The sequence below is a fragment of the Lygodium microphyllum genome, chromosome 9 (genome assembly GCF_053477565.2).
Source record: "Lygodium microphyllum isolate KBCC chromosome 9, Lygodium_microphyllum_v1.1.10, whole genome shotgun sequence".
NCBI classification, from domain to species: domain Eukaryota; kingdom Viridiplantae; phylum Streptophyta; class Polypodiopsida; order Schizaeales; family Lygodiaceae; genus Lygodium; species Lygodium microphyllum.
Window position 1 is genome coordinate 105812059 of NC_141143.1, and position 9225 is coordinate 105821283.

Genomic DNA, 9225 nt, shown 5'->3' on the forward strand with positions numbered 1-9225 from the left:
TGGCCAGCCATGTGGATGCAGTGACCTGTTGTCAGTAAAAGGGGCGTAACTCTTTATAGGAAACTTCGATTGATGAGTTTTTTGGCTCAAGTCAGAGGAGAAAAAGTCCTCTTCGAGATGAGATATTATCCTTTGTGATAGAAAATTATCAGAATTTTCTGTAATGGGTTTAATGTGCCTGTCCTGAAGCGGTCTGCACCCTGTCCACAGTGACCCTAGTGCACAAAAATGGGCATAACTTGCAAACCATAGCTCCGATTGGGGAGGTTTTTGATTCAAACCGGAGGGGACAAAGCCCTCTTCAAGGTGAGCTAGGGTTCACTCCCAGATTCAAAACAAAAATTTCTGCAATAGGATCTTCTTGATAGTCCTGCAGGAATGTGACCAAAAACATTGCCTGTCCGTTATTGCCAAGGTCTTACATGGATAGAGCATGGTTCAAGGGGTCTGATTAGCCACATCAATAGCATATTGAGCATACTAAGCATAATCCCAAGCATCATTGCATACCCATTGGCTCTACCATTAATGCATAAGTACATTCACTGCCATACATCTCTTTTGATTGCCTTCAAGTGTCATACATGGGTGCCATTAGCATTGTGGGGTGTCCAAGAGGGATCATTGGGTCAGAGGGGGGGGGGGGGGAGAGGGGGAGTGGAGCTCATGGGAAGTACCTACAGCTGCATACAAGTATTGGGCTTGGAATCACTGGGAGGTGGGCAAAGTTCCCCCCGAGCGGGTTGTGCATCCCCTTCAGGGTCTTAAGTGGTAAGGGAGGGTCACCTCTCAGCATGAGATGCATTTGAAAGGAGACACTGGGGCTTTTCATGAGATGCAAGGAATGACAAAGGTTGGGGGGCAGGGGTTACCTTGGCAATCCAGTGACTCACTGGCTGCTACTTACCCAATTTATAATGGCTATTATTAATTTTGGGCTCATCAAGATCACACGATAAAATGAGGATTAATGTCAGTCATTACAATAAATTTCAGGAAGAGGTATGATGCATGCACACGAAGAGGATTGAACTATTAAACCTATGCAATTTTGAATCTCTCCAACAAGGAATTAAGCTCAACAAGTGGCTAAATTGAGAGATTAAGATCAGATTGGCATACCTCTTTAATGCTTGGGAAGACCTTTGAAGCATCCATCATCATGGTTCTTGAGTGCTCCTTCGATCAAGCTAGGTTGGTTGGGGCATCTGTGGAAGAATAATTCAGCATTTGAATGCTCCGACTGATGAAGGAGGCTCCCTTGCGTGTCCCCGAGCTTGAGCTTGTCCTTGAGCTTGAGCTTCAAAGATGGGAAGCTTCAAGTGAAGCTTTCATGGCTGCCCATGAAATCTCTACATGTTGAGCTCCATGACTTCAATCCGATTAAGGGAAAGCAAAAGGGATTGAAGGGTTGCATGAAGGCCGAGCTTCTAGATGTTGTGGGCTAGCTGGGGTGGAGCTTCAATGGGTCTTCATGGCAGGGTACAGCAACAAAGTGACCCTTGTTGGAGGAGGGGGTTTCAAGCCCAAACTTGGTCAAGAGGGCAGGGGGAAGATGTCAATTCCATGTGGAAGGCCCAGGCTGTTCCATGGGCTCTCTTCCTGGCTGTGCTCCTCCACAAGGGTACTGCCCTTGGTCAAGGGCCAGTGGGGAAGGATTCTAGAACTTTAGATGGGCACTCCCGTGGCTGCTCCGAGGGAAAAGAAAAGTTCTTCTCTGTCGTGTGGCTATGGCAGCTTGCCTGGGAGGAGAGAGAAAGGGGTTGGAGCAAAAAGTAACTGAGGTTTTGTCCTCTTCCAACTCTTGGGACTCTAAACTTGGCCTAAAACCCTTAAAACTTGCATGAAAAGAAGTGACGATCTTCTATTTTAATTGTTTTACCTCCACACATGTCTGAGTTTCTAGCCATAGCTCTTACTTGCTCTAAAAAGTTGAAGTTAACTGTAGTCCTTCTTGTTGTACCTGTACTTGTAAGTTGAGTAACTAGGGTTTTGGGATTTGAAAAGGAAGAAAGGGGAAAGGAGAAAAGGACCAAAGACTGAAACTTTGAAACAACTTGTAATGAAAGAAGCTGAGAGGAGAGAGAAAGAGAGCAAGAAGAAGGAAGAAAACTAGAAGAAGAGAGAGAAAGAGAGAAAAGAGGAGAGAAGGAAGGAGGAAGCCATGGAAGCTGGAGATGAATGTGAAGAGTATGATCTTGATAATAACTGGTTGCCCTAATCTAGGGCTCTTACACCTTATATACCCCAGTCAGTGTGATTGGGTGTCTAAACCCTAGTCTGTGTGTATCCCACTTGTTACAAGGACTATCTCTTCCTCTTGGAATTCTAGATGTCTTCTTCTCTCATCTCAACATAAAGCTTCATACGATCTAGTGCTTTTTGAAGATTCACTTTGCATTGTTGAAGTAAGGCCTGCATGTGATCTAGCTCCTCTTTATTGTGGGGTTTGATCTTATCATTGCACTTGACTATAGGAAGGAAAACCTCAATACTAGAGTGGGTGGAGTTGTTGTATGCATATTTAGTCAAGTGGAGTTATATATCCCAACTAAACTAAATATCATTGCAAAAGTACCCTAGATAGGTCTCAAGACATTTATTGACCCTCTTGGTCTAATAATAAAATTTGCTCCAAGAGATGTGTCATGCCATATTGTGCTCAAACAGTTCTAACAAAAACCAAAGTGATGTCTGCAAAACCATTCTTCACATGCTTTAAACTAACATAATGCAATGTTGCCAAGGACGGTACTAGGCTAACCCGTGCTACCATTCATCTTTAAACTCACATAAATCACAACCTATATGCCATATAATACAAAGAAATTAGAATTCATTCAATTGTAACACTTTTCGACCCTTTTTAGCCCCTACCATTTAGGTTGTGCTTTTGTGCATAAGTGTAGAGGATTTTGTCATTGATTTTTCATGTAAATAAGAACTAAAAACCCAGCTTTCAAACATAAATGAAGGTAGGCAAAGACTATCATCATTCCCTACCATCATTATACATCTACATATGTACTCCTAATTATAGATCATTTTGCACTCATCGAAACTAATTTTTTCTATTTTTCCTCCCAAAAACTATTTTTTTATATTTTTTCCAATTTTTTGAATGTAAATTACTTTTTTTTAATTTTATTTATATAATTAGCATGGACTGTGGTCTATTAGCATATATATTCTTATTCCATTTGAACAACATTGAACCCATAAAAATAAACAATACCTCTATTTTTTCCATTAAATCTTATGTTTTGATTTTTCAATTTTATTATTTCTTATATGCACCACTAAAAATGACTAAGTTTTCCATTATTTTAGATATTTGCAACCATTTTTAAAGTATTTTCAATCATTTTTTCATAATAGAAATGAAGTATGACATTCTATACAAGAAAACGACACTTACACTAAAATTTGCATATGATGTTACACATTGGCTTTTGATAAATCGGAGCTCCTAATAGTTCCAAATTCTTCAATCAGTATGCCATCATGTCCTAGAATCATAGTGCATACTTGTTCCATTGAATCATCCTTCTCTCTCACTTTCTCAAATGTAGACATAGAAATAAGGAATAGAGAGAAGAGAGAAACAGGAGAGAGAAAGAATGATTTCCTAGCTTTCAGCATAGTACATCACTTCTCACACTTGTTGCAACGATCTAAAGTAAGGAATTGTAGGAATCCACTGCCTAGGCCGTGCCTTATGATTTGATTGGGTGAATTCTCTAATTTCTCTCCCATGAAGAGGTGCGCTGAATTTTGCACCCCCTCCTCCCATGTCCTATGGAGGAATAATGTTTTGAGTCTCATTAGGCTTTTAAATCACCTAATTATCAAATATCTAGTTCATCTTATTTGCATTCACATTATTGACAAGTGATTTTCTTAAAATTGGAGGCCTAAATGGACCCAAATTTGAAATCTGAAAGCGCAACTGCATTTGTGGGATCATTTTCTACTATCTTGGCCTCTTGGATGCTATTTTTAGCTTATGGAGGATTAGGTAGCCACTTTGTAATGATTTGAAAATTGCACCTCTTTAAATGGGCTATCTAACAAACATCAATTGACAAACAAATGCTTACAATGCATTCATAGCCACCCTCCTTTGCTTAGAAAAATCTAGTGCCTCTTGATTTTTACCACAAATGCTCAATTTTTCACTTCAACTTTGGCATTTAAATATAGCTTTTGTTGGTGACCATGGGATAGAGTGACTTAGCCCATCGAACCCACAAATGAATCTGCACACTAATAAAACATAGAGAGCATTAAGCTGCTCCAAATAAAATACACAATATAATATAGAACACAACTCTCACCTTGCCCCTTGACAAAGATCAAGGCATAAATTCTGCAAGGGATAGGCCAAGCATAATCTAACAAAGAGATCAAGAGCTAGTCGCTAATCAATTGCTCTAATAAGGATTGGCTAAAAGAAACTATCAAAGAGGTAATCCTATGTGGTGGCCTGACCCATCTACTTGACCTAGAACAACTAGACCATGAACTCTTACTAGGCGAGAGCTCATATAGCCTATTCCATTTAATTTATATGTTTTTCTATTTTTCACATTCTCTATTCATGATTTGGTAGTTGGATGTGTAAAAAGGAGGAAGTTGAGTATATTATGACCCAAGGAGAATAGGGCATTGGCCTCAAGTCCAATCTTGGTACCCAATAACCTACCAAGCCCTCATGAGGCAACACTAAATCCTTTTTTCTTGCTCACTTTTATTTTTGCTCCAACCATCCTTATTTTCTTTTTGGTGAAATGCCACCCCTAGGAAGACAAGCCATCACCCTAGGTTTGACTCATCCCCAGGAACCTAACTAGCCTTTGGAAGGTAATGAATATCTGCTCATTTTATTTTCCTATTTATTTTCTTATTTCAAGGGTTAGAACCCCTTTTTACACATCTAAGTAGTGTATGGATTCCAGACATATTGATCATTTTCTACTTTTATTCTTTAGGCTTTCCTAGTTGACTCATAACTAGCAAGAATTCCTAGAACCAACAATCTAATAGGATAAGAGAATAGGGTCACTGGGACTACTCTCTAAAACAGAGCTTTGTATACTTGATAGTGTTTTCATAGGAGGTGGAAAATTGCTCAAATTTCCCCAGACATACCTAACCTAATCTTGGGACTTCATACCTTGACTACAAGCTCCCCAATAAAGAAAGAAATATCCCCAAATACACATATATATTCTGGTTAAGGAGAACTCGAAAAGGAAAGACACCACCCTACAACAAGCTTTCATGCAACAATTGGCTCCCTCTAGGTACTTCTTTAAACTTATCTAGTACAACAATAGTAAAACAAAGAATCATTAAACATACTCACACCAACTAGACAGAATCATTAAACATGCTCACACCAACTAGACACATGGCCCTCTTGGTGGCCTAATGAAGTAAATCATTTTGCTATAAAAGGAATGGCCCTCTTGGCCTAACAAAATATAACATTTTGTATCCAAAATAATTGGCCCTCTTGGTTAACTAAATAGAATAGTTATATCCAAAATAATCGGCCCTCTTGGCCTAAATTGATAAATCAAGGCAACTTATATCACATCCCCCCTTGGAGTGGTGCTAGACATGCAACAAGGAAAAAATAGGCCTTCTAGCCCTAAATTAAGTGCATCAAATTATGATCCATACCTCTCCTGCATATACAACAAGAGGCGTATGCATAACATATCATCTAACAAGCCTATGGGTCCAAGATAATAATGATAGATAGGTCTCAGCTACTTTTTTTTAATTACCCAAACCAACCACTGTCTGCCATATTAAGCGTGTTTTGCTAAAAGTCCCTATAATCAACTAAGTCGAATCCCATCATCAAGAGATATATCCAAGCCAAGACCATAGTTGAAAAAGAGGCCTTTTTCATAAGCATAATTCGCTAATGAATTAGTAAATTGGTTCCAATGTCATGGAACTAGTTGAAAAGAGACACTTTCAAACTTGGCGATCATGTTTATAGCAATGTAATAATACATACGAAGGATAGGTTTGCATAATGTGTATATCCCATTTAGTTGATACATTATCAACTAGGAATCTTCCTTTACTAATAATTGGTGAATACCACCTCTCTTAGCAACATTTAGTCCCATTATCAAGGCTTTATATTCTACCATATTGTTAATAAATCCTACCCCCAGGTAGGTAACTAATTTCATCATGACCCTATATTGGGGATCTCTAATGACTGTCCTGATACTCTCTTTCTTATTGGGACCTTTGGATGCTCCATGAAAATACAATGTGTAGGTCCATAAAGGGTGTACATAGCCAACCATCCTCAATGCCTCTTATTTGCAACTATGATAATCAAAATTCAACATATCTAGAGGGTGAACCAAAGGGTTCATCCCACCTTTTTCATTGAAACCTATAAGTATACTTGTCAAGATACATACGCAGTGATTGTAAAAGACCTTAATTTTCCAAACAAATGTCATGTCCTCTTGCTCAATCACCTTATATTCTTTGCTCCACCAAACCAACCTACCCTGGTAGTATATTTGTTCTAGGTATGGGTGCTCTAATCAGGGGATTAGCCACCCCATCAACCAATTTGACATCTCTTGTACACTTCAAATCGTCATAGCATAGACATGCAAGGGCATACGACTCATTAATATGCTTATAGATAATAAGGCTTAATCTTATTCTTAAATTTCACCCCTGTAAAACTGCTAATAATGTGGTGGACTTATTTTTACCTATTCTAACTATTTTGTAGAGACCATCCACTTAGGCTCTAATTTTCTAGGAAAAAACTCTCTATACACATCATAGTATAGGACCAATTGTCATTTTTTAAAGGTATACTTCTTGGCTTTAATGTCATGAAGCTATTTCATGCAATGCTTGGCCACATCTTGATGTAATAAACTTTTAAGTTTAAGCTCATCGAGATGTGCTAAGGCCGTAAAGCATTTGAAAAGCACAACTTCATCCCCCAATTGAAAATCTTATTGTAGGTAACTCAGTCTTAAGGGATAATACATACTCTCCATAAACTAATTTGAACGGAGTGTGGCTAGTAGCTTGTTTAAAGGTCGTGTTGTATGTCCATACAACCACACATAATTTCTTATCCCAGTTTCATTTCTTTTCAAAAATGATCTTCGATAGGATTCCCACTTCTTGAATGGTAATAAAGCCATAGTAGGAGTTAGTGGGTACTTCAGATTCTCTCTACTATCATGTCTCTAGCATACACTGTATCTCTTTACATATGCAAACACATCCTAGAAAATGGATGGTTATTAATATCTGGCTCTTAAGGCTTTCTATATAGTCAATCATCCAGCAATGTGCCCTCCATAAGCGAAGTCATGACATTCTTTCAAGATAAATGAAACTTCATCAGACATAGCACATCGGTGATAAATATCATCTACCTCTAGCTGATATAGGGTTCCTATGATTAAGGCAAACTTTAAGGCTTACTGCTTAATTTTTCTTTTCTTAGCCTTAGACAAAGAGGCTCTAGTGTCTTCTATAGATAGATAATACATTATTGCAGTATACTAGGATGGAATGGAGATCATTTCTATTTTCAATAGACCCTTAAGGTCACTAAATTTAGTCAATACTCCTTTTGACTTCCCAAAGTCTATAATACATTCTACGATGCCTTGCAATCTCGGTCGCTTACTCTTAATCTTGTAATTGAAATCTTACAAAGTGCAACTTGTTCAATAATAATCTTAGCCCTTATGCTTTTGTATAAAATACTATCTTCTCATATAGAATATAGTGCCTGAATTTATTTGTATCAAAGACAATCCTGATGTAAAAAAATTTCCATGTACGTATAATAAATTGCAAACACACCCTATTTGTGACAAGTGAATGCAATCAGGTGGTACCATTTCTCATCCCATATTTCAGCTAAATATTAGCAACTAATACTATATGTTGTGGCTACTGAAACTACATAGAACGTCTCACCTCTATTAAGGGCTTTAGCCACTTCCTGCTTCACATTCTTGAAGGATATTTTGCATGTATCACTCCAAAAAAATATACAGCTAAAGGATAATAAATTTATCAATGGAAACGTCCTTTCAACTAGTGCATTAATGAATCTTGAGTAATATTTGACTAATGATAAGAAACTATGTACTTTCGTGGGGTTTCTTGGCAAACTCATAGCGATAATGACTTTAATATTTTCTAGATTAACTGATCGAACTAACTACATGTCCCAATAATATTCGCGGGGCACTCCAAAGACACATTTCCTCGAATTTAGAGTAATGCAAATTTACGTGCAATGCTCAAAACATTTCCTCAAAACTATTAACTGCCATTTCCTAGTGGTAGCTCTCCCCAAATCATCAATGAAAACTTTTAGCTCTACTAGGAAAATGTTGCTAAAGGTTTTGTGGGCCATGCATTGCCAAGAACCGGATGAAATACGTAATTCGAAGGCCATGATATGATATACAAAGATTCCAAACATAGTTATGAATGTTGTCTTTAACTTGTCTTCCTTTGCGATGGCCATTTGATTACAAAAACCAACAAAATAGTCCATAAAGGAGTATATATCTCTACATGCCAATTGATCTAAGATTTGATCAATGAATGGCAATGAATAATAATCATTAATTGTTTATTTGTTGAGCTCTCTCAAATATTATTCTTTCTAATAATCATCAGTGAGCACCACTTTGTGTGTTGCATAATAAATATCAGGTTAGCCTTATGTATTTTTTGTAACTCTTTGAAAAGCATGTCCCTTAACTCAAAAGGCATGCATCGTACTCTTGGACAGGTCGGGTGAGAGATGGATTTTAGATCCTAAAAAGCAAAAAAAATGTGCCAAAATATTTTACTTTAAGGCAAGAATTGAACCTCGTTGGAAGCAACAGAGACGGATTTGCCAATTTTTACAAGCAGTGGAAGACAGGATTTGAAAGCGATTTCGAAGATGGACCGAGTAGCAGTTGCAAAATTTTCATAAATTTTCTAGGTGCCTATTTAGACCTAGTGCAAGTGGCTAGTAGTGCGGAACCCCAAGTTGGTTAGGTAGAAATTTTCAGACCTTGATTTGGACAACAGACGAGCAAGATTCGAAAGCCGAACAGGACAAAGGAAAAAGGGCCAAGAAATGTTAAAGGTTGGGCATGGACATTTTTGGGGCCAAGGGCCCAATTAAAATGTTTGATTTTG